This window comes from Dipodomys spectabilis, unplaced genomic scaffold (assembly GCF_019054845.1).
Source record: "Dipodomys spectabilis isolate Male_0828 unplaced genomic scaffold, ASM1905484v1 ptg000148l, whole genome shotgun sequence".
NCBI lineage: Eukaryota > Metazoa > Chordata > Mammalia > Rodentia > Heteromyidae > Dipodomys > Dipodomys spectabilis.
The window spans coordinates 3,424,289-3,451,535 of NW_024870825.1; the positions used below are offsets into that span (position 1 = coordinate 3,424,289).

General features: G+C 39.5%; 1 pseudogene; it reads left to right on the forward strand.

Moving 5' to 3' along the window:
* The first annotated feature begins 6,337 nt into the window (after positions 1-6,337).
* On the forward strand, positions 6,338-26,275 carry LOC122118335 (annotated as a pseudogene).
* The last annotated feature ends 972 nt before the right edge of the window (positions 26,276-27,247 follow it).

A 27,247-nucleotide genomic window follows, 5' to 3' on the forward strand; every position in this document is an offset into this window, starting at 1 on the left:
AACGATAGAGGCAAAGAATTTAAATAAAAGGATAATAGATAACAGTAGATGGAATAAGAGAATAATAAAGATACCGAGGCCAGATAGGATGCTCCTAGCCATCCAAATACGTTGCCATGCCAGGTGAAGAACTGACACACTTCATCAAATAAGGCAGGAAAATGAGAAATTATTCCAACAGAGTCTCAAAAGCAACTTGGTCAACTTGCACATTTATTTCTGGTGTTAAAAAACAATTTATGTATGTATGTATGTATGTGTGTATGTGTGTATATATGTATGTATGTATGTATGTATATATGTATTCCAGACTGGCCTCAAACATGTGATTCCCCTGCCTCAGTCTCTTGAGTGCAGCAATATCTATTTTGAAAAGTAAAAGCTGAATCAACACATTCTTCTAGTCTTGCTCAGTTGATAGCTCTAGATGCCCCAATTTGTGGCTCATTCATAGTCTTATTTCCGTAGGTTCCTTTCCAGGAAGAGCTGCACTGAACTCAGAACTCAGCTTTGATCTCTTATTTCTCACACATGAGCTTCATCATTCCCTACACGCCCCAGTGATTTTGACATTCAGGCTCTGTCAGCAGGCTCTGCTCCCATTATATCTTTGCTCATTGTTAGAGCTCCATGAAATCCTAGTAGAAAAATAGGCAAAAGAGAATATATAATTCACAAAAGAAGAAATAAAATGACCACTAAATATATTTTTTTCAATGTTGTTCTTTCACTTCTAAGTTTCTTTTTTTAAATAAGTTTTTTATTGTGAAAATACCGTACATGGGATTACAGTTATATGAGCAAGGTAATGAGTACATTTCTTATCCAGCATTGTTATCTCCTCCTTTGTTTTTCCCCTACCATCCCTGCCCTTCCACCTCCTCAACTACAGCCCCCACCCCCACTCCTGCTTAAATTGTAAAGTTCGTTTTTTCCACATAGCATCTTGTACATCTCATTGTTGTGATGGGTCAATCTGTATCCCTATTTAAACATTTTGCTTTTTCCCTTCCCCTCCCCAAACTATGCCAACATCAAATACCGTAAAAACAGGGGTTATACCATGGAGAAGGGACATATAAAACAAAAAAAAAATCACATGGTACATTATAAATAAGTTAGAAACAACAGCAAGGAATTAAAAACCACTTGTGTCCCTATCTTGGGGTTCACTTCGCTTAACATCATCTTTTTTTATTGTGAAAATACTGTACAGAGGGGTTACAATCACATGGGCAAGATAACGAGTACATTTCTTACCAAGCATTGTAGCCTCCTCCTTTGTTTCCCCTTCCCATCCCTTCCCACCCTCCCCCCTAGCCCCCCACCCAATCCTCCCCCCCCACACCAAAGTTGTAAAGTTCGTTTTTGACATAACGACTTGTACATCTCATTGTTGCAATGGGTCCACCTGTATCCCTATTTAAATGATTTGTTTTTCCCCTTCCCCTCCACAAATTATACCGACATCAAATACAGTGAAAGCAGGGGTTATACTGTGGGGGAGGGACATACAAAGCAACAAAGAAATAATCCTATAAATGTGTTAGAAACAATCCCATGAAAGAAAAAAAAAACATTTGAATACATATCTTAGGATTCATTTCCGTAACATCATCTTATCTGACCTTTTCTGCTTGTCTTAGACATATGCTAGTTATTGCAAATAAGAGAAACCATGGGACCTATGTTTCTTTGGGTCTGGCTTACTTCACTTAATATAATTTTTTCCAAGTCTTTCCATTTCCTAATAAATGATGCAATGTCATTCTTTCTGATGGAGGCATAGAATTCCATTGTGTATATATACCACATTTTCTTGATTCATTCATCTACTGAGGGGCATCTGGGTTGGTTCCATATCTTAGCTATGGTAAATAATGCTGCAATACACATAGTTGTGCTGGCAGCTTTAGTATGGTCTTGTTTGTGAACATTTGGCTAAATGCCCAAAAGTGGGATTACTGGGTTATAGGGGAGATCTATGTGGAGTCTTTTGAGGAACACCTCCATACTACTTTCCAAAGCGGCTGAACAAGTTTACACTCCCACCAACAATGCAGTAGGGTTCCCTTCTGGCCACATCCCCTCCAGCATCTGTTTTAGAGTTCTTGATTATAGCCATTCTAACTAGGGTGAGATGGAATCTCAATTTTCTTAATAGAGACCCGAAACACAACAAATCAAACAAAAGTTGGACAAATGGGATTGCATGAAGTTGCCAAGTTTCTGCAAGGCAAAGGACATAACTAGCAAGATCAATAGAAAGCCCACAGATTGGGAGAAGAGCTTCACTAGCCATACAATGGACAAAGGTCTCATATCTAAAATATACCTGGAACTCAAAAAATTAAATCCCCAACAACAAATCCTCAAAGAAACAACTTCCCAATAAATAAGTGGGCTAACGACTTAAAGAGAAACTTCTCCAAAGAGGAAATAAGAATGGCCAATAGACACATGAAGAAATGCTCAACCTCTCTAGCCATAGAAGAAATGCAAATCAAAACCACTAAATATATTAAGTGCTGATATTTCCTAATAATCAAAAAGGTACAAATTGGATGAAGAGAGATTCATCTGCTTCCTAGAAGGTTACTGCCTCTGGTTAAAAGCTCCAGGGATCTTCATTAGAGGTATAAATTGTAACAACTTTTCTGGAAAGTGATTTGTGTGACACACAAAATTTTGAAATGTTTTCCTCTTTCTTGGCTCAGTAAATTTCATGCTTTAAAATCCCTCTTTGACCTGGTTGGATCAGAAGGAGAAAATGACTCCTGAAAAGTCTGAAGGTGAAGGAAAATCAAAGAAGTAATTGAATACAAGTACAACAGAGACCTCTGCCAGCCATGGCACTGGGAAATTACTTACAATTAAAATTTAGTGTTTTCTGGAAAAAAAATCCCTCTTAAGGAAATAATAGAATGAGCTATATTGACAACTCTGGATATCAACCACATGAAAAACTTGGAAGTAGAGTCAAAACTCCATGTAAAAGTTTTTTATTTGTTTATGCTTTATTTCTAGTACTGAAAAAGTAGAGGAGAAATTAAGCTAAACAAGGTAAGCTGAATTCATATAATAATAACAAAAGATGAAATTATTAAAATATATTTCAATAATATGAAATTATATATTAACAATTTAAACATACTGACATTCCAAGTTTTTTAAACAAATGTTATAGCAATATAGTAAACATTTCAACATGTTAACAATAATTTAATTCTAATGGTAAAATGGTTAGTTTTCCTTTTCTTTATATATTGTGTGTGAATTTATAAGAACTCTATCATACAAATTTACATACTCAAAAGTAAAATAAAAAATAAATATGACCAGAAAACCATTCCACTTATAACAAACTCAACTTATAAGCATATAACATAATATTTTTAAATAACCAAGAGCTACGAAAAACCTATTTGGAATAAGCCAATTAAAAACAGTTGGGAAATATCAACAAATTTTTAGTGGGAAACAAAGAAGGCTCCTGACTTCCAAGTGTGAAAAGGAGAGATTAGGAAGAGCTTCAGGATCTCAGTCCTCACTAATGTTAACAGACTCAGCTTTTTCATTGTATAGAAATTCTGGTACTATTTTAGTAGCCCTCAGATAGTTTCTAGCAGCAGAAATGACTGATAGAAATTTAATAATTTAGTTATGGATTTGTTCCTTAGTTTATGAGTGGAAATCACAAACAAAACCATCTGCCACTCCATTTGAAATGATTGTGTTGCTTAAACATCTAACCTTAATATATATACATATACATATATATATATATATATATTCAGATGTTAAAATCAATTACTGGTAAAAATAGAATACAGGGAGGCAGTTGTGTCAAAAACAAAGCATGCAATTTGGCAAATTAACAGGACTGTATGAAAAAAAGATGTGAGTTCATTCCTGAAGAGCCACAGACAGAGAAGGCTTCCATAATGCTTGTGCAAAGTATTGACAAGTGTAAGTTCCTTATTCCATTTTCCCCAATCTCTTAAGAACTCAGTGAAATCTCTCATCCTGATACTTTAAGGAAAGATCAAAGTTTGGAGAAAATGTTATGGAGACTGTAAGGTCCGCTCCTGGATGGTGAGCAGACTCTATCCTCTCAGTAAAGTCTCCGCCCAGTACCTGCATTACCCAGGCAATTGGCACACCTGGAAGAGGTCACATCTGCACCTGCTGAGGTCACATCTGAATTGGATGTGGCCACACCTTTCTCCACCCATACCCTAGATAAGGCCTAGCCCAGGCCCAGACGCCCTTTTCCTTAGGTTTTTCCCAGGCCTTTCCCAGCTGCGTGGAGTGCCAACATGGTCTGGTGCCAGCCAGAACGATGAATAAACCTACCACTTACCTGAATACCACTTGCGTGGTGCTCTTCTTACTCAACAATCTCTTTTGAAAACCTAACAGAAACCATCAGCTTTTGGGAGAAATCATCAGTGTGATGTCTCTAGAATAAAGTCAAGACCTCTTGCTTACCCTTTTCTATGTTCATTCTTTCTATTCCACTGTCTACATTCTACTAACTTTAACTGCTTAGAATCACTTTAAATGCCCTTAAAGACATATAAGCACAATTGTTAGATAAGACATTTACCTGGGGACACTAATCAGGTCTTCTTATTATCAAAAACTTGAGCAGTAGTCCTTTAACTTGGAGAGAACTCGTTCCAGGCTATGTATTTGCCTTTGGTTATGAACTGACATTTTCTATTTATTTATTTATTTATATATTTTATTGTGAAAATACTGTACAGAGGGGTTACAATTACATGGGCAAGATAGTGAGTACATTTCTTATCAAGCATTGTAGCCTCCTCCTTTGTTTCCCCTTCCCATTCCTTCCCATCCTCCTTTCCCCCTCTCCCCCACCAAATCCTCCCCCCCCCCCACCAAAGTTGTAAAGTTCGTTTTTGACATAACGACTTGTACATCTCATTGTTGCAATGGGTTCACCTGTATCCCTATTTAAACGATTTGTTTTTCCCCTTCCCCTCCACAAATTATACCGACATCAAATGCAGTGACAGCAGGGGTTATACTGTGGGGGAGGGACATACAAAGCAACAAAGAAATAACCTTATAAATGTGTTAGAAACAATCACATGAAAGAAAAAAAAACATTTGAATACATATCTTAGGGTTCATTTCCCTAACATCAGCTTATCTGACCTTTTCTGCTTGACTCAGACATATACTAGATAATGCAAATAAGGGAAACCATGGGACCTATGTTTCTTTGGACCTGGCTTACTTCACTTAATATAATTTTTTCCAAGCCTTTCCAGTTCCTAACAAATGGGGCAATGTCATTCTTTCTGATGGAGGCATAGAATTCCATTGTGTATATATACCACATTTTCTTGATCCATTCATCTACTGAGGGGCATCTGGGTTGGTTCCATATCTTAGCTATAGTAAATAGTGCTGCAATAAACATAGTCGTGCTGGTAGCTTTAGTGTGGTCTTGTTTGTGAACATTTGGGTAAACGCCCAAAAGTGGGACTGCTGGGTCATAGGGGAGCTCTATGTGGAGTCTTTTGAGGAACCTCCATACTGCTTTCCAAAGTGGTTGAACAAGTTTACACTCCCACCAACAATGCACTAAGGTTCCCTTCTGTCCACATCCCCTCCAGCATCTGTTGTTTTTAGAGTTCTTGATTTTAGCCATTCTAACTGGAGTGAGGTGGTATCTCAATGTTGTTTTGATTTGCATTTCTTTTATGGCTAGGGAGGTTGAGCATTTCTTCATGTGTCTATTGGCCATCCTTCTTTCCTCTTCAGAGAAGTTTCTCTTTAAGTCATTAGCCCACTTATTTATTGGGCAGTTGTTTCTTTGAGGATTTGTTCTTGGGAGATTTAATTTTTTGTGAACTGACATTTTCTATTAAGACTATTAATACCCTTAGAAATTTTCCCACAGTTTTAATATTTTTAAATAGTTTTAAAATGCTTCTGTTGTTTTCTAAAGACCAAATGGTCATAAATTGAACATGACTAATTACCTATGTTAATGCTAAATACACAGCTCAGTAGATTTATGTAAATTAAGATTAAACATATCAGTTAATTGATTTTAGGGAGAATCATTTCTCATCTTCCAGTCTCCAACTTCATCCTAGATAAAGTTATGTATTCCCTCTGGGAAAGGAAGGTGAAATAATTTGCAAGGGTCTATCAATTATAATGTGGCATCAGTCATTAAAATTTTATGTATCATTGTGCACAAGGTCTGTCCTTCAATCTGACATTGCAGTCCATTTGAAGGCCTATGTAGACTTCAAGGAGTGGTTGTCAATAATATGCAGATGTGTTTTGACTTACCATGGAGTACATCCCAACAATTCCATCTCAAGTTAAAAATACCGTAAGTTGAAATTCATCTAATACCCTTGAGTATTTGTTGTTTTCTTGGCTGTCCTGTGTTGATATTGGAACTGTGGCTCACTGTCATTATCCTAGTATTGTAAATAACTCCAGAAAAGATCGAACTTACTACTTAGTATATATTTCTTCACATCACCACCAAGTGGAAGAATTGTAAGTTGGAACCTAACTATATTTTAAATTAGCTAGAGTTAAATTAGATACACATCCAGATTTGAAAACATCTGTCTAGTATTTAACACAGAAATTTTACAGGTAGCCATACTGATAACAGGGAAAACTACCAAAGCAAATGACCTGAAAAATGCAAATAAAGAAAACATTAATTTTGTAACTAGTAACTTCTTTTTAAGTTACTAAACTCCTAGTTATTTTGGTTTTTAGTTAAATGATAAAAGTATAAAGTCTTCAAGAGTAGGAAATAAGTTGTTCCTTTCATACTAAAGGTATGAACAAAGAAGAAAAAAGATAATTTATGATTGTTTTAGTATCAGTACCATTGCATATGTTTTGGTGTAATTTTTGCATAATAACTGTCACTATTTTGCAAATAAAAATACTGAAGTTCAACAGGATGCCAGTGACTCATGCCTGAATCCTAAGGATGCTGAGCTCTTAGGACTGAGAAGCCAACCTGGGCAGGAAATCCAATTAGCCATCTGAAACCCAGAAGTAGAGATTTAACTCAAGTGGTAGAATGCTAGCTTTGAGGGGAAAAAGCTAATGCCCAGGCCCAGAGCTCAAGGCCCCATATTGGCATAAAAAATAAAATGAGGTACAAAGATGTTAAAGTTACTTAAAAAACAACAAACTTACATTGAGTTTTCCCTATGTGTAAGACACTGAGCAAGAGTTTGAGGACATGAGTTGGTAATTACAATAATAAAGGGAACTTACTAAAGTTTCTACCCTGTATTGTTAGTCTAAAGAGGATGAAGTGGAAAATCTCTCTGGGAAGGATAGAAAATAAGAGAACATTTGGGAAAGTGACTTTTTGGCTGAAACAGCAAAGTAGAGTTTACAATGAGGAAAATGAAAGAGAAACACTTGATGAACTACCATGAACAATGGCAGAGAAGTATAGAAGTCTGGCAAGTGTGGAAAGGCCATAGTGTGAGAAAAAAATAGAGCACTGGAGTGCAAAGCTAGCATAAGGATTGAACATGAAACAAAATCCAAGCCTTGGGGATGGCTGTTTGCTATGAGAAATCCATCTTGTAGCCTGTGGGCAGTTGGACAGCACAAAAAGTGTCCTATTTACAGGTGGAAGAAGGAAGATTCCCCAGACAGTTGGAGGTGGATCAGAGAAAAGGCAGATAGAAAGTGAGATAGGAAATTGCAGGAGCCTGAGGGAGGGCCTTTGAGGGCTTGGTGAAGGAGAGTCAGTCCATTGCAGAGAGAGAGTAAGGTGAAGAACTGGAAATAATGTGAAGTATATTGATCTTGATTGTTTTGTAGGAGGAAGAAGAGAGGAAATCTCATTTCCCATATCTGGTGACCGGGTGCATACTGGTGATTCCAAGTTAGGAAATACATGAGGAAGATGAGCAGTAGTGTTGGAAAAATGTGATAAGGTTGTTGATGGAGTCGGAAGCATCTGGGATACCTGAATGGACTTTAGGGAGAGGTGGCATGTTGGGTGTTGAAGGTTGGAGTGTGGGATGGTGGTCAGTAAGTAGAAAGGAAAGTAGTGGGATTCTATGATACAGGGATGCAGAAGAGTAGATGGCTTGAAACAAGTGAATCTGAGGAGTAGGAAAGAAGCCACATAGACCAGGTAAATGGATTGTGGATAAGTGAAGGTTCGGGGAAGTAAAAGACATGATTTGAGATAGGATTCGGTATCCTGGCTGTGAGTTTTCCCTAGCAGTCTATGTAGTAACTGTGGGACTGAGGTACCATGATTGGTAAGCAACAAAGAATAGGGAGGACAAGTGATCGAAATGATTAGCCATTTAAACCAGCAGCTTACTTTAATCTATGTTGTTTGATTGACAATTTCAGGCTGTGGAATTCTATATGGAAAAGAACCACAGTGCTGAAGCCCTAAACCTGCAAAACCAAAGACGCAACCTCTGAAGCTCTTGGGAAGTCATTTGTGCTTTTGAAGAGTAAGAAAACCACTCCTATGACACTCAGCCACCCAAGCCCACCTTATCATTACTGCAGATTGGAAAAAGAACTGTGTGTTTAGTCCTCGATAAGTCTGGAAGCATGTCAGTAGGTTCACTCAGATGCCAATCTCAGATAGGTGTAAATCACAATCTGGATCACAATTGGAACTGGTGTGGCTTCAATATAACAAGATTGTCAAAGTCATCACAGCATCAGTGCCATCAGAGAAGCTCAGTCCTTCATTCCATACATTCAGCATCAACATTTGCCATATTAAATTGCTGTCAGTTTACGAGCAAAGATCTGGTGAAGTACACAAGTTTCATATTTATTTTTTTGTGTGCCAGTCTTGGAGCTCAAACTTAGGGACTGGGCACTGTCCTTGACCTTTTGTGACCAACACTAGCACTTTACCACTGACTTTTTGGTGGTTAATTAGAGATAAGAGTCTCACAGAGTTTCCTGCCTGGACTGGCTTTGAACCGTGATCCTCAGATCTCAGTCTCCTGTGCAGCTGATTATACTTGTGAGCCACTGGTGCCTGGCTAGCTAAGTTTCACTAATGATCTGTAGTTGTACGATTATATAGAGGACTTACCTAGGACTATTAGAACAAGCGTGAATTTCCATGATGGTGTCATGTGGCTCCACCTTTTGCTATTCATGCAAAGGTTCTAGGATTCTACCCGAAGATGCTGCAAATAGAAATGGAAAATTTCCCCACAGAAATGTGTCACAACTGCTTGTCATTTACTCTGCATTGAGACAGCCATTCCCAAATACCATCTAACCTGTTCTTTGTCTATCCACGTACACCAATCTGACTGCTTTTCTTCTATTTGTCCAATCAGATTGGCAGTCGCCTTAACAGAATGAGTCAAGCAGGCAAGCTATTCCTGCTTTAGACTGTGGAGCTGGGGTCTAGGTGGGGATGGTGATGTTTGATGGAACTGCCTACATACAAAGTAAACTAAGACAGATAAACAATGGGAGAGACAAGGATGCACTCACCAGTAGTATACCCACCCCACCATAGCTGCAGGAGGGACATTTGTCTGCTCTAGACTTCGGTCAGCATTTACTTAAAGACATGTTTCAGTGTTCTCAGTATTTGTGACTTTTGTTCCATAAAATTTCCATTTTCAGTACATGACTAGACGCTAACTGAATTAGACAACCAAGGATAAATCAAATGATGCAAAGACAAAGCCATCCAGAAATTTTATTAACTCATTCATTCAAGCCTTCCTGGTTTTCTTTTTTCTTGTCTTTTCTTTTTTCTTTTTGGTCAGTCGTGGGGCTTGAACTCTGGGCTTGGGCGCTGTCCCTGCGCTCTTCAAGTGGTTTATTGGAGATAAGAGTCTCAAAGACTTTCTTGTCCGGGCTGGCTTTGAACTGTGATCCTCAGATCTCAGTCTTCTGAGTAGCTAGGATTACAGGCATGAGCCACAGGTGCCAGGCTGCCTTCCTGGTTTTCTGTATCACTACTTTCATGCTTTTCTGTATGTATGTTTGCAATCAAATATTTTTGCTGTACTAGGCACTAAAACTACTACAAAAGCCAAATGGGTGCCACCCCTTTTGCCACAGAGCTTACAGTTTTACTGGGGGATGCATTTATCACATAAAAACACACACCACATGTGTGTACAAATGTATAGTAAGTGCTGTGAAGAAAGATCCACAAAGACCCAAGAGTTTCATCTTTATGTATTTATTCTCACCTAGTGTGTGTGTGTCTGTGTGTGCACTTGCACACATGCCAGTGTTGGAGCTCAAACTCAATATAGATAGATAGACAATAGGTAGGTAGGTAGGTAGATAGATAGGTAGGTAGATAGGTAGATAGATAGATGCATTTATAAAACAAGTGTTTAGATAGATAGATAGATAGATAGATAGATAGATAGATAGATAGATAGATAGATAGATAGATGCATTCATAAAACAAAAGTGTTTTGCTTTCAGCAGAAGGGATATTAAAAGTTTTAACTGCCATTTTGATCTGGTTAATGGGCAGTCAGAACCAATACCAGTCACAAATTCATAATCAGACTGGTGAATGTCATACAAGCCACAATTTCTTCTGGGTAGTATATCTTTCAAATAACCCCCATTATAGGGATGTTCTCTGAAGGCATCTTTGAATTTCTGGGCATCTGTCAAAGACATATCAGGTAATAAAAACTAGAAAAATGTTTGCTACCACTCTAGCACCGCCCATCTTTAGAACTGCCCTGCTCCACAGCTACTCAGAGACTAGAAGAGAGAAAAGACCAGAGTGATGTTCCATAAGTTGCTGCAACTTTCATTGCTGCAAAACTGATGGATAGCTGAACACTCCCAGGTATTTGTTTCCCTCTGGAATATCTTGTCTTGTCCCATGTAAGCGCAGCTTTCACAAACACTTTGGCTACTCCAAGACTGCTACCTCAAGTTTTGACTCTTATCTTCAGGTAATTAGAAAGAAATATCCAACCCATGGCTCTGAAATGGTGCTGCTGACAGAGGGGAAGGACAGCATATAAGTGGGTGCTTTAATGAGGTGAAGCAAAGTAGAGTCATCACCCACACAATCAATCTGGGGTCTTCTGCAGCTAAAGAAATTAGAGCAGCTGTCCAAAATGACTAGTAAGTCTTACCATGGTACTCTGAACTCCAGTAAATTGGGGAAGGGGGGCAGGAGGAAGGTGGAATGCAAAGACACATGGTAAACACCAACTATCTCCCCTTCCTCCAAATGGCCAGTACAGCTGAGTCAGGAAATAGTGCACACAAGGCAATTTCTTTATATTAAGGTAATCTGCATCTAAGACCCATATACAGACACACAGACAGAGGGCTCAAGTAGATCCTACACTTCTCTGGCTTCTTTTGCAAAGCAGATGAACATATTTTTTCTTCTTTTCTAACTTACGGATATAAATTAAGACACTGATCAGTTTTCTGGGGCAGCTAAATGATAGGACTGTTTGAGCCCAATACTACTTTTCCTAGACTGCATTTCCTAGGAGCAGAGTCTGAGACAGGGATCTGGATATGTGTGATTTGTAAAAGGCTCTCAGGAAAAAAGGAGGGAAGGAAGAACAGAGCTGGGGAAATGGCCAAACATGGATGCAGTTTTGGAGCTTAGCTAAAAGGCTGACCATAAAGAAGGCCCAGGAAGTACATCACAGAGTTGATCACAATTTGAGGCCAAAGGGACAGTTAATGGCCATGAACTGTCAGGGCAGCATACAGGTGAGGTGTGAAGGATATGTCATTTTTCTAGATAAGGAAATCCTTTTTTTACTACTGATTATCTGCTAAAGGAGGCAGCTATAAGCCATTAGTAGCCAACACGTAGAGCAGGAAGAAGAGATAACATACACACTGGTACAAGGGATAATGGAAGGGATATCAGCAGTGCTATAAGAATTCTTTTCTTAATTTTCATTGGTATGTTAACAATTTGGAGTGATTTTACAATACTATCCTAGTAATACTAATTCTAAATAGCCCACCATTGCCAGGGCTTGTGTATTATCTCATTTTTACTATGTATGCTCCTTTTCTGTCACCATCCCTTTGTCCTCTTATTTCTTGCTGTTATACACACACACACACACACACACACACACACACACACACACACACACACACTTCCTAATTAAGAAGATAACTCAAAAGCCAAATAAATAACAGTAAGCTTAGAGTAATACTTAATGAATTCATTTTTTGAAAGTACATAATATTTACAATGTAGATTTTATTACATTAATGCTGGCCTCTGAGAGATTCATGGCTAGTTTGCAGATAGTTAAAATAGCTAGATGACAGAGATGTGACTGGCAAAATTATTTACTAGAACTAAAACTTAGTATGAACTTCTGAATTACTGTGAAATAGAGCTGTTGATTTATTTTTGCTCTAATAATACAAGGAATACTTATATTGTGCATTCTGTTATCTTAGTAACAGTGTTTCCAGGAAGCAAATACTGGAAAGTAACTTCTGATAATGTCATTGTGTTTTAGGAAGTTCACAAACATCTGCTTCCCATCAGGCTCAGATCAATGGCCTCATTGATGCCTTTGTAGCCCTTTCATCAGGAAATGGAGCTCTCTCCCAGCACTCCATCCAGACTGGCAATCTTTACTGGGTTTCTTGTGTTTATTCATATATTTTACCAAAATGGAAAAATAATGGTTAAGTACTGTAATTTCTACATTCCTCTGGCCAATTAGAAATTCAGCCAGCTGTTAGACAATATTCTTACAAAGCAACACTATCTGCATAAAACAACTTATGTTTACTTGTGTAGAAACAAAGTTTATCTCTCATAGCACAGTATAAAATAATTTTTCCAATAATTCTTTTTTAACACCTGCTAACCTGAACCCATAAGTGGCTTAGAACTTTCTTCGGAATAGTATATCTCAGTTATAACTTTTCTGAGAGGAGTATTCTGATATTATTTTACTCAGTTTTCCCATTACTTCAAATCCCTAATAGTTGCCCAGGATTTTCACATAATTGAGAGAAAGCACTTTGCACTATGCAAAGCCTATGGAACTACTCAAACACCTAGTTGCAGTCTCGGGTCAGCCAAACCATAAAAATACCTCTCATGGATACATGTGGTTCAAAAATTTTAAGGAAGCCAAATTATCTTTCAAATTCTTGGGACAACTTTTTAAAAAGGATATATGTATTTTAAATTCTTTTATAGTACCTAAAGAAATTACTCCCCTGTGATATTTTAAACTAGAAAAAGTAAACAGTACCCACACTAGTGTGAATTATTTTTATTAAGAAAGTTTGTGTAGAGGTAAAGTAATCCTGTAATGACAGATTTAAAAAAAATAGGCTTGTAGGCCAACAAAAGTAGCATTTAGTCAGTCTCAGAAATAGCAATTATGCCTATCTCTGTTATACTGGGTTAGATTTTGGAATCAAACAAAGGGCCTAGTTTTGAAAAGGAGCATATTCTAGAAAAGTAGTTGAAAAGGACAAAGCTGAGAACATCTACAAATTATTTTTGTATTTAAGGAACCTAAGAGAGAAGGAGAAGTGGAAAAAATGAGAACTGGGCAGGACTTATTTAGCAACTTGTCACAAAACAACAGATGTAAGAGCCCTTTACATCTAGAATCATTATTAATCTGCCTACCAAACTAGAAACCTAGTAGTATAAATGGCTTTTAATAGATACCAACTTAAGTGTAACTGATAACTATCTAGCTTCTAATAGGCATAAAGTAAGGAATAATTGATAACTAGAAGACAATCTTCAAATCACGTATCTTACACAAATCTTGTTAATTTCCCCAGTTCAATCCCTACTCTCTAGTTCCTCTTTTGGACTTGATTCTACAAATCCACTTATCTTCCTGGGGACAACCATGATACTTTGCCTACTAATGTGCTAACTGTAATTTAAACAGTCTCTATGAGGGTAAGATATGAGTCTGTCATCTTCAGGGTTCACAATCCAGTAAAAGAAATGAGCTGGGCACACTAGTTAGTGTGAAAAGAGCATAGTGTGATGAACATCAAAGGACTGATAGAAATAAAGTCTTCTAGGAGTTCACAGGCAGGCGAGATGATTTACATCTAAAAAGTGGGATGAACGTCAGAGAGAGCTTCATGAAGAAAAGGAATTCTGAAGGGTTAGGAAGCCTTAGGTAAGTGCAGAGGAAGTGAAGACATCTAGGAAAAACAGTGTGATAAAGTCAAGGATTCCTAGGAATCCTTTGAGAAGTCATCTTGTTTTGGTGAAGGAAGAAATACTATGGAAACAAGGGCTTAAAATATAATTCAGAAGTAGACCAGAGTAGTCCTAAAGGACAAACCAAGAAATAGAGAATTGCTGATGGCTTCCTGATGGGCATGTGGGAGTTGGGGTGGAGTTGAAAAGACCTTGAGAACTTTCTCTAGAAAGCAAAGAGGTGCTTTTCTTAACAGCTGGAAAGTAACGGATTCTCCTTCCAGAACTCTCAGTGGATGAATGGCACAGTGATCTTGGACAGCACTGTGGGAAGGACCTTTGTTTCTTATCACCTAGAAAACACACCCTCCCCAAATCTTTCTTTTTTTTTTTTCCTTTTTTTTTTTTAATTGTAAAGATACTATACAGAAGGTTACAGTTACATGAGTGAGGTAATGAGTACACTTCCTATTGAGCATTGTTACCCCCTCCATTGTTTTCCCCCTACCATCCCTTCCCTCCCTACCTTCCCCCCGAGGTTCTTTTTTTTTTGATTGTGATTAAGTGATTACATAATTTCCCGAATTTCACAGTATTGTGGAATAATGATGCTCATTTAAAGTCACAAGTTCATTCTAACTTTCCTGGAGCAAATTGTCTATCACAGTCTATAACATATTATGGTGTTCACATGTTATACACCATACATGTGATCAGCAGCATGGGGATATTTAGTAGTGGTTCGACCAGATGAGTGGGAGTTCTTTGTTTCTTAAGTCCTGTTAGTTTTGTCGTATCACCTAACATTTTGGATTTAGCATCCACTTATCAGGGAGACCATGTATGTTTGTCTCTTTGCTCTTGGCTTACCTTGCTCAACATGATTCCTTCTAGCTCCATCCATTTCCCTGAAAATGCCATTATTTTGTCATTTCTAATGGCTGCATAATATTCCATTGTGTATAGATACCACAATTTCTGGATCCATTCATCTGTGGTAGGGCATCTGGGTTGTTTCCATATCCTAGCTATTGTGAACAGTGCTGCAATAAACATGGAGGTGCACGTGTCCTTGTATATTGGTTCCTGTTGTTCAGGGTAGATGCCTAGAAGTGGTATGACTGGGTCGTAAGGGAGGTCAATCTTTAACTTTCTAAGGACCCTCCAGACTGCTTTCCAAAGTGGTTGTATAAGTGTACATTCCCACAAGCAGTGTAATAGGGTTCCTCTTTCTCCACATCCCCTCCAGCATTTGTCGTTGGCTGATTTGTGGATGTGGGACATTCTGACTGGGGTAAGGTGGTATCTCAGGGTTGTCTTTATTTGCATTTCCTTCACCACCAGGGATAATAAACATTTCCTCATGTGTTTCTTTGCCATTTTTATTTCTTCATTTGAGAAGTCCCTCTTTAGTTCCCTTGCCCATTTAGTAATTGGTTTGTTAGGTTTGGGAGGGATTAGTTTCTTGAGTTCCCTATATATCTATATATACAAGATGTTAACCCCTTGTCTGATATATTGCTGGTAAATATTTTTTCCCAATTAGTTGGTTGTCTTTCTAGCTTAGTTGCGATAGATTTAGCTGTGCAGAAGCTTTTTAAGGTAGTCCCATTTGTCGAGTCTCCAATTTGTTGTGACCCTGGGACTCTGTTCAGGAAGTTCCTTCCTGTGCCTATTAGTTCAAGTGTCTCTCCTACTCTGTCCTGCAGTAGTTTCAGAGATTCAGGTTTAATGTTAAGGTCTTTAATCCATTTTGAGTTGATGTTGGTGCATGGTGATAGGCTGGGGTCCACTTTTAGTTTTCTGCATGTGGCCGCCCAGTTTTCCCAGCACCAGCGGTTGAAGAGGCTGTGTTTCTTCCATTGTATGTCTGGCTCCTTTGTCGAATATCAGCTAGCTGTAGGCCTGTGGATTTATTTCTGGATCTTCTATTCTGTTCCATTGGTCTTCGGGTCTGTTTTTGTGCCAGTACCATGCTGTCTTTGTTATTATAGCTCTGTAGTAGAGTTTGAAGTTCGGCATGGATAGCCCTTCCATATTGTCTTTATCCCCTAGAATTGTTTTGGCTATTCTAGGTCTTTTGTTGTTCCATATGAATTTTTGGACTGTTTTCTGTATTTCAGTGATGTACGTCATTGGGATTTTAATAGGAATTGCATTGAATTTGTATATTAGTTTTGGAAGTATTACCATCTTTACTTTATTAAGTCGGCCTATCCAAGAGCATGGGAGGTCTTTCCATTTCCTAGTGTCTTCTGCAATTTCTTTCTTTAACTTTTTATAGTTTTCATTAAATAGTTCTTTTACATCTTTGGTTAGGTTAATTCCTATTTTATTTTTTGGGATGTTATTGTGAATGGGGTTGCTCCCTTTATTTCCCTCTCTTCTTGTGCATTGTCAGTGTACAGGAAGGCAACTGATTTTTGTGGGTTTATTTTGTATCCTGCTATCTTGCCGAAGTGATTTATGATTTCTAAGAGTTTGGGGATGGAATTTTTGGGATCGTGGAGGTATAGTATCATGCCGTCTGCAAAAAGGGATAGTTTAACTTCTTCTTTCCCTATGCGGATCCCTTTAATGTCTTTTTCTTGCCTTATTGCCCTGGCTAAGGGTTCCAGGACTATATTGAAGAGGAGTGGAGACAGTGGGCATCCTTGCCTTGTTCCTGATTTTAGGAGAATTGGTTGTAGCTTTTCCCCATTAAGTATAATATTGGCTATTGGTCTGTCATAAATGGCTTTTATTGTTTTTAGAAATGTTCCTTCTACTCCTATTTTCTCCAGAGCTTTTAGAATGAATGTTGAATTTTATCAAAGGCCTTTTCTGCATCTGTGGCGATAATCATGTGATTCTTGACCTTGGCTCTGTTGATGTGTTGGATTACATTTATTGACTTACGTATGTTAAACCATCCCTGCGTCTCTGGGATGAAGCCTGCCTGGTCATAGTGTATAATTTTTTTATGTGTTTCTGGATTCTGTTAGCTAGAATCTTGTTAAGGATCTTTGCATCTGTATTCATCAAGGAAATTGGCCTGTAATTCTTTTTGGTTGGGTCTTTGCCTGGTTTGGGGATGAGTGTGATATTGGCTTCGTAGAATGAGTTTGGGATAGCTCCCTCCTTCTCTGTTTCTCTGAAGAGCTTGAGGAGTATGGATATTAGTTCTTCTTTAAAGGTCTTATAAAATTCTGTTGTGAATCCATGTGGTCCTGGGCTTTTTTTGTTGGAAGACTTCTGATAGCTTCCTGTATCTCATTATAGGATATTGGCTTATTTAATTGGTTTACTTCTTCTTTGCTCAGTTTGGGCAACTTGTATTTCTCTAAAAATGCATCCATTTCTGCCAGATTTTCTTCCTTTAGAGAGTATAACTTTTGAAAGTAGTCCGTTAGAATTGTTTGGATATCTTGGGTATGTGTTGTGATTTTTCCCGTGGCATCCCTAATCCTGTTAATATGGGTTTCCTCTCTTCTGTTTTTAATTAATCTTGCCAACACCCGTTGGCAATTTTGTTTATTTTTTCAAAGAACCAGCTTTTTGTTTGGGTTATTTTGGTTATAATTTTCTGATTTTCTAATTGGTTAATCTCTGCTCTTAATTTGGTTATCTGGCTTCGTCTGGTAACTTTAGGTTCCATTTTTTCGTTTTTCTAGCTGTTTTAATTGCAACATGAGATTATTTATTTGGTCTGTCTCCATTCTCTTGATGTGGGCACTGAGGGCAATAAATTTGCCCCTCAGGACTGCTTTTGCTGTGTCCCACAAGTTTCTTTGTGAGGTGTTTTCATTTTCATTGAGTTGTAGGAAATGTTTTATTTCTTCTCTGATCTCTTCCGTTACCCAGGCATTGCTAAGGAGTGTGCTGTTCAATTTCCATGTATTAGAGAAATTTCTGTGGTATGCTTTGTTATTGAGAACTAGCTTGATTCCACTGTGGTCAGATAGGATACAGGGGATTATGTCGATCCCTTTGTATTTGCTTAAGTTCCTTGCATGAACTATGATATGGTCTATTTTGGAGAAAGTTCCATGAGCTGCTGAGAAGAATGTACTGTGTTGTTTTAGGGTGAAATACTCGGTAGATGTCAGTTAATTCCGCTTGAAGTATGGCCTCACTTAATTTGGTAGCTTCTTTGCCAATCCTCTGGTTGGTAGACCTGTCCTTTGGTGAGAGTGGTGTGTTAAAGTCTCCTAGTATTATCATATTGGGATCTATTTTATTCTGTAAGTTTGAGAGCATTTGTTTAACATATCTGGGTGCACCAATATTTGGGGCATATAAGTTGATGATGGTAATATCCTCCTCTTGGATTGTTCCCTGTATTAATATGTAGTGTCCGTCCTTGTCTTTCTGTACTGATTTTAATGAAAAGTTTATTTTGTCAGATATCAGGATACACCTGCTTTCTTGCTGGGGGCATTTGATTGGTAGATCCTTTTCCACCCCTTCACTCTGAGTTTGTTTGTATGTTTGGCTGAGAGGTGGGTCTCCTGAAGGCAACCGATGGATGGGTCTTGTTTTCTGATCCAGTCCTCAGTTCGTTTTCTTTTAATTGGTGAATTAAGCCCGTTAATATTAAGAGAAAGTATAGAGAGATGCATTATTGTCCCTGTCATTCCGTTGTCCTAAGTTTTTCTTCTTTCCTTTCCTCCTGTGCTTGCTCAGTTAGACTTTGAGTAAGTAATGCCTGTCTGGGGCAGGTCCCAGTTCCTGGTTGCTTTCTTCAGGTTGTGTCCCCCCCTCTTAGAATTCTTTGTAATGCTGGCTTAATGTTTATGTATTCATTTAGTTTTTTTCTTTGCTATTAAAAATGTTCAGTTCTCCATTGAATGTGAATGCTAGCTTTGCCGGGTATATCAGTCTGGGTTGGCAGTTATTGGCTTGTATGGTGCTTTCCCAGGCCTTTCTTGCATTCATTGTTTGTGTGGAGAGATCTGCAGTGATTCTAATTTTTTTCCCATTGTAGTATAGCTCCTTCTTCATTTTTGCTGCATGCAAGATTGTTTCCTTATTCAGATCTATCATTTTTACTATAATGTGTCTAAAAGTGTTTCTCCTGGGCTCTTGCTTGTTGGGTGTTCTATACGCTTCTGTTATGTAGGTAAGATGTTCTTTTTTGAGGTGGGGAAAATTTTCACCGATCATCTTGTTGAATAGGTGTTGCATTCCATTGCTCTGATATTCCTCACCTTCGTCCACTCCAATTATACGAAGGTTAAATTTCTTGGCATTATCTGCTTGCTCTTGAATTTCCTTTTGGTTTGAGTGATTTTTCCATATCTGTCACTTTTTGGTCCAGTTGTTGTATTTTGTCTTCTGTATCTGACACTCTACCTTCCATTTCATTCACTCTGTTGACCGTGGCTTCTATTGTGGTTTGCATGGAGGAAATGGATCCCTTTATGTATTCGATGTTGTTTCTCATAGCACTGATCTCAATGAGGTGAGATCAGTATGCATTACCTCTAATTTGGCATTTATCTCACTTCTTACTGAGGTTTGTGCAGCTTCTATTTTTGCATGCATCTCTTGTTTGATATCCTGTATCTCTTTTGATAGTTCCTCCTTGTGCTCTTTCAATTTCTGGTCTATTTCTCACTTTATTTCTTGAGTCATTGCCTCCAGCATCTTTTGGATGTAGCTTTTGTCTTCCATTCCTGCTTTGCTCCCACTGGGGCTCTCTCCTGCGTGGCTGCTGGCTATTGAGGATAGCTTGCTGTCCTGGGTGGTGGTAAACCTTGTAATTTTTCTCTGTGATTTTCGCATGGGGTTTCAGGAGAGTAATCTGCAATTTTGTTTTGGTGTGTCTGTCTTTGCTTGGTTGCTGATTCTGTATTGGTAGAGAGAGTCTGTGCCTGATCTGGGTTCTGTTGGGAGCCTATTTCCAGCTGCTGGTCTGACCTTCTTAGGATTCTCGGCTCTCTGCTGTAGATCGCTGGCAATTCCCGCCTTTGGAAGGGTTGAGCAGCCTAGACTGCTTGTGTTTGCTCCTACGGGTGCTCTTGGGAAGATCACATGCTCTGGATGCACTCTCCCAGATGCTGGAGTCTGCTATGGGCTCCTGATGTATTTTTGTTTGTTTGTTTGGGGTGGGGCTGGTTGTGGGCTTGAACTCTAGGTTTGGGTGCTGTCCCTCAGCTCTTCAGCTCAAGGCTGGCACCCTACCATTTGAGCCACAGTGCCACTTCTGACTCTTTTTGCTTTTGTGATGCTGAGGGGTCAGATCCAGGGCCTCATACATCCAAGACTATCACTCTACTGCTGAGCCGCCTTATCAGCCTGAGCTCCTGCTTACTATCAGGTGCTGGCGGCCTGTGTTGCCCAATTCCCAGCCTAGAGTATATGGGTGGGGTTTTGGTGGGGTTTGGGCTTCTCTTGTCCTGAGCCTCCAGGTCTTCTGTTGTCACAGGTGTGCTTCCCAGGGGGTGCTGTTCCCTGTTTTTCTCTCTTCTGCTGAGGCATATGCTCAGCTTTTGACTTCAGTTGGGAGGAGTTGGTTGTGATGTTCAGGCGCCGGATCCGCAGGCCTGGTTCCGGCCCCTGCCTGGAGCGTGCTCGTTGGGCCTGTGCTGCTGTGTATACCACCTAAGTTATGTAGCCTGGGGTACACAGTTCAAATTTCTTCTACTGTTGGTTGTCTTGACCCAGGGGCGCTGTTCCTGGCTTGGGCACTTAAGCTCCCTTCCAGGGGCACTCTTGCTCTAGCCTGGCCAGCAGAGTGTGCTCCATGAGCTGGTGGAGCTCTCAAACAGTTCCCAGTTTTAGTGGGTCCTGTGGTCCGGGTGTTGGGGTAGGGAGACTGGGTCAGGGTCTGGGGATTCCCTCCAGCTCTGGTCTCCCTTGAGGGATACACTGTCCCTTGTGGGGTACTCACCCTGGAGCTAGTTGATTCTGTGTGGTGTAGGTTGTCAGTTCCTGTTGCAATCCGAGTTCAGTTGGGGTGATTGCGGGCTGGGCTGGGCTGGGCGGTGGTGGCTCTGTGTGATTCTTTTCTGTCTCTGCCTCTATTGAAGCTGTCGGGTCCACAGTGTCTACACTCAGGCGGCTTCTGTGCGGGTGATCTGCAGGCAGCCCCTTGTGCCTCTGGGACCCGGGCGGCCCCTGCCAGGTTGTCACAATGGGTGGGTCTGATACTGGTGCCTCAGGCGGCTTCTGCGCAGGTGGTCTGCAGACAGCTCCCTTTGTCGCGCTGCCGGTGCCGGGCGGCTTTGGCAGGATGGAGCCTCTCTGCTCGGGTGGAGAGTGAGGGGTGGGGGTGGGATCTTCGTGGAGACTCCCGGCTGGTAGGTTTCTCTGTTCGTGGAGATCAGCTGGTCTGCAAACCGGTACCTCAGGTGGCTTCTGAGCGAGTGAGCTGCAGGCGGCCCCCTGTGTCTCTGGGGCTCCGGCAGCCTCCACTGGGCCGGCTGGCTGCGGCTTGGCATGCTGCCACGTGGCCAGTAAAGGTTGGGGGAGGGGTCTTCACTCTTCTCTGTTCTGAAATTCTTCTTTTCCTTTCTTTTTTGTTATTTTCCACCTCCTGGTTTTCTCTGAGTGTTCGTCTTTTTGTTGTTGTCGGTCTCTTGGGGAGATTAAGCGTTGGAACGGGAACTCTCTTTTTGGTTGGGGAGAGCTGTGGCGTTTCCCTACTGCCCCGTTGCCATCTTGGTCTCCCCTCCCCCAAATCTTTCTCTGGGATCCCAGGGGAAAGAAACAAGATGGCTTGGTAGTACACAAAAACACCAAAATGGCTTATCTTCAAATCCCAGGTACTGCCACGGTATGGAGATTCTTATTTCTTGCTTACAATTTGACAAAATAAAACAAATTGTTTTATAGGACAATGATGGGTTTTTAAATGGCAGTGTTTGCTATGAGAAGAGTCAGTATTGCCTTAAGAGAAAAATAAGCCAGTTGTCTCATGCCTGTAATCCTATCCACTCAGGAGTCTGAGATCTGAGGATTGTGATTCAAAGACAGCCTAAGCAGGCAAGTCTATGAGACTCTTATCTTCAATTAACCACAAATAAAGCCAGAAGTAGAATTGTGGAGAAGCACTAGCTTCGAGCAAAACATGCTCAGAGATAGCACCCAGGCCCTGAGTTGAAGCCTTAGGTACAGGCAGACATACACTGAAAACTAAGAAATGAAAATTTTTCCATTGAAAAAATCAATTTGCCAGCAAGTCAAAAGAAAAGGAAACTAGTAATATTTTATGTAGGTAATAAAGGGAAACTATTCCCTTACCTCTGAAAAATTCCTTCATTGCTCTGTTGGCTGTGTGTGTGTGTGTGTGTGTGTGTGTATAGCTGGCACTCTCCTACTCCCACCTGAGCTATACCTATACTCATTTTGCTGATCAATTGGAGACTGTTGTGTCCTGGTTGGCTTCAATTCTGAATTTCTCTGTTTTTTAAGAAAATTAATTCACATATGGATTGGAAGCCTACAAATACCCAGTTACCTTAATTCTTTCATCTCACTGTCAAGGTGTTGATGCTATCAAAGATGATGTCTACTCAAGGTATTTTACAGCTTACAATGCAAATGGTAGATACAGTTGAAAATAAGGGATCTGGGAGGAAAAAATGCAGCCACACAGAGAACAATGCCTCAATAGAATGGAGTCATGTCTATCCCTGCCTGGATTGAGAATGGCAACTAATCTAGGTAGTATGACTGGTTGAGTAAAAGGATTTGGGATCAAGAGGAAAGCATTAAGCCTGTGAAATGGGATAATGCAAAATCAACTCCTGATCACTCAACATCAGCTCTATTGGCATTTTGGGCCAGGTAATCCTCTGTGTTGGCCATGGATTTATGTATTATAACATCCTTGGCCTAGATGTCAGTAGCAGCTCTCCCTGCCCATGACAATCAGAAATATCCCAGCCATGTCCCATTATCCTGTAAAGGGGGAAAATATCCCCCAATTGAAAAATCACTAAATAGAACATAGCTTTTGATTGCCATTGTTGAAATCCTACTTTTTTTTCTTTTTCTTTTTTTTTGTTGTGAAAATACTGTACAGAGGGGTTACAATTACATGGGCAAGATAATGAGTACATTTCTTATCAAGCATTGTAGCCTCCTCCTTTGTTTCCCCTTCCCATCCTCCCCCCGCCCCCCCACCCTATCCTCCCCGCTGCCCCCTCCCCCCTCTCCCTGCACCAAAGTTGTAAAGTTCATTTTTCGACATAATGACGTACATCTCATTGTTGCAATGGGTCCACCTGTATCCCTATTTAAACGATTTATTTTTCCCCTTCCCCTCCACAAATTATACCAACATCAAATACAGTGAAAGCAGGGGTTATACTGTGGGGGAGGGACATACAAAGCAACAAAGAAATAATCTTATAAATGTGTTAGAAACAATCGCATGAAAGAGAAAAAAAAACATTTGAATACATATCTTAGGGTTCATTTCCCTAACATCACCTTATCTGACCTTTTCTGCTTGACTCAGACATATACTAGATATTGCAAATAAGGGAAACCATGGGACCTATGTTTCTTTGGGCCTGGCTTACTTAATATAATTTTTTCCAAGCCTTTCCAGTTCCTAACAAATGGAGCAATGTCATTCTTTCTGATGGAGGCATAGAATTCCATTGTGTATATATACCACATTTTCTTGATCCATTCATCTACTGAGGGGCATCTGGGTTGGTTCCATATCTTAGCTATAGTAAATAGTGCTGCAATAAACATAGTCGTGCTGGTAGCTTTAGTGTGGTCTTGTTTGTAAACATTTGGGTAAATGCCCAAAAGTGGGATTGCTGGGTCATAGGGGGGGTCTATGTGGAGTCTTTTGAGGAACCTCCATACTGCTTTCCAAAGTGGTTGAACAAGTTTACACTCCCACCAATAATGCAGTTAGGTTTTTCTGTCCCCATCCCCTCCAGCATCTGTTGTTTTTAGAATTCTTGATTTTAGCCATTCTAACTGGAGTGAGGTGGTATCTCAATGTCGTTTTGATTTGCATTTCTTTTATGGCTAGGGAGGTTGAGCATTTCTTCATGTGTCTATTGACCATCCTTCTTTCCTCTTCAGAGAAGTTTCTCTTTAAGTCTTTAGTCCACTTATTTATTAGCCAGTTGTTTCTCTGAAGATTTGTTGTTGGGGAAATCCTACTCTTTTATCAAATAAAAAAATATATATATTATCTTTGTCCTTTTTCTTCCATTTTAACATAGGATTTGTGTTGAGAAATAGTCATATGTATAAATACACTGCCACTGGCAAATAAGTGCTCAATAAAGGATTTATCATTTTCAATAAACAAATGATTTTATATGAAACTCCTTCCACTGATATCGACACTTCCACAAAGCAAAAAGATATCACAATTCAGGGCTTATTATCTATTTCAGCTATAATTTGTTGGTAAGAAGAAAAGAAGAATAGGAAAAGGCTGATTCAGTAAAAGTAAAAAAAGATGTATAGCCATTTTATGTTGCTGCTTATGACATTTTGAGTACTTTTTAATACAGGTGAAATCAAATGGAATCCCCCACCTCCTGAAACCAGTAACAAACTTCAAGTGAATCAAGTGTGCTTCAGCAGAACATCTTCAGGAGGTTCATTTGTGGCCTCCAATGTTCCAAAAGCTCCCATCCCTGACTTCTTTCCACCTTGCCAAATCTCTGACCTGAAGGGAAAAATCCAATGGGACAATCTCATTAATCTGACTTGGACAGCTCCTTGGGATGACTATGATCATGGGCCAGGTAAGTGGAACATGAAGGAGTTTCCAGCCAAGGACAGATGGAGGAGGAGATAAAACAGAAGGGAATGTTGAGAGGCAGGAGGAGGCAGCTAACAGGGAGATCTTGAATGGCCTCTTAAATGAAAAGTCAAGATTTCTAGACATGAGAAGCTTAAAACATGAAAACGGCCCTGCTTGAGGAGTAGGCGGCTATAGGTGGGAATGACAAATTTTCAGGGTGTTTTCCCCCTTTTTTCAAATAGTAAGTCTCAGAGGAAATCTGATTTTCATGAGTGATTCTGGAGAGACAGAGAAAATACATGAGAACTCCTGACAGACTTCAGCTCTCACCCTGTGGTCTGTGAATTAGGCAGCTACACATCATATGAACACGTCTCAGTGTTCATGGAGACTCCCAGTCCTGCCCCAGAACTAATGAACCAGAATCTATCTGTTGAGATCGCCTAGCTGATTTCTATGCAAATTAATGTTTAAGAAGCATTGGCATAAAATAACTCTTTTTAAATAATGAAATTATTATAATTAAACCTCTTCTGTCCACCCATTCTGTGTCCAGAAATGCTAACCAAGGCTTTAAGTCACATCCAATTTTATCTTTATTGCTTTGTCAGGAGATATTAACACTGGGGCGCTGGGGCTCACACCTATAATCCTAGCTGTTCAGTAGGCTGAGATCTGAGGATCATGGTTTCAAAGCCAGTCTGGACAGGAAAGTTCATGAGACTCTTATTTCCAATTAACCTCCAGAAAACAGGAAGTGGCGCTGTGGCTCAAGTGGTAGCTCACCTTGAGCTAAAGAACTGAGGGACAGTGCCCAAGCCCAGAGTTCAAGCCCCAGGACTGAGAAAAAAAAAAGATATTAACCCTTGCAATATGAAACACTAAATCAATTTATTACTGGAACTTTATGGGATGGTAATATAATTTTGAATAGACTTTTAGAGCTTCAAATTTGCGAGCTAATGATTTATATCATTTTTCCTTTTAGCTTACAAGTGTATCATTCAAATGAGTGCACATATTCTTGATCTGACAGACACGTTAAATGAATCTGTTCAAGTGCATACTACTGATCTCATCCCAAAGGAGGCCAACTCTGAGGCAGTCTTTGTTTCTCAACCAGAAAACGTTGCTTTTACAAATGGCACCAATCTCTTCATCGCTATTCAGACTGTTGATAAGGCCAATCCGAAATCAGAAATGTCATTGCCTGGGTATCTTTGTTTTCCTCCTCTAGAGTCACCTAGTTCCACTAAAATTTCTACTGTCTTAAAGTCAATAGTACCATTTCTAGACTTCAATTTTTAAAAACTATGTGGAAATGGATTAGAGAAATGCAAGTGTCACTAGGTTTGCACTGAGTTTTTATGAAATATATCCAATAAATCCTCCATTCTTTTTGGTTATTCAGGTTTCTAAAATGTTCTTTAGACTTCCTTTAGAGGGCAGTGTAATAAAATGAAAGTGAAGCAACTGGTACATGGATACTAAAATCATTTAAAATGTATGTAATCAGTACTGTATTTTAATGACTGACTACTAGATATAAGTGGTACTTTCATCAATCAGTGGGAATAGTGGGAATGTTTTAACTCATCTTAAAGAGCTTTTCCAGCTATAAAGCACATGCACTTCCACCTAAAAGAGTTTGCTAAGAGTTGTTCTCTTTTGAAGGATGTCAGAAAATACCTAAGCCAAATTATTTCAAGGTAAAAGGCCTGACTTTGTTACTTAGGAGCTTTGGACAAACATCACCAGGAATCTGTCTCATTTTGCGTAGATCTACCAACAAGATGTATTGAAAGAAGGGACTATAATGTATAAAGAAATGACTGATGAGTCTGTAAGCACAGCAACACGTGCTACGTGTGTCAATACCCCTTAGAACAACAGTGGTGAAAATGAGGTAGGAGAGAGAGCTGTAGGCCAAGTGTGGAGAGACAATAACTGGAAAATACACATATATATTTTGTGTTTTGTGCCAAGTGCTCCACTAATGATCTATATATATTAGCTTATGTAATTCAATTCATTCAACAAATCTATGCTCATCTGCTATTAACTACATTTCAGTTCTATGCTAGACCCTGAGGACACAAAAATAAGTAAATTTTTTTTTCTCTTGAGAATAGTAAAGATCTTTTGAGGATTTGTTTCTGAAATCAGGAAACAGCTTTGCATAAAAGTGTGTTTTTTTGTTGTTGTTGATTTTTGTTTTGTCGACTGTGGGGTTTGAACTCTGGGCCTGGGCACTATCCCTCAACTCTTCAGCTCAAGGCAAGTGTTCTACCACTTGAGCCCCAGTGCCACTTCCAGTTTTCTGGTGGTTTATT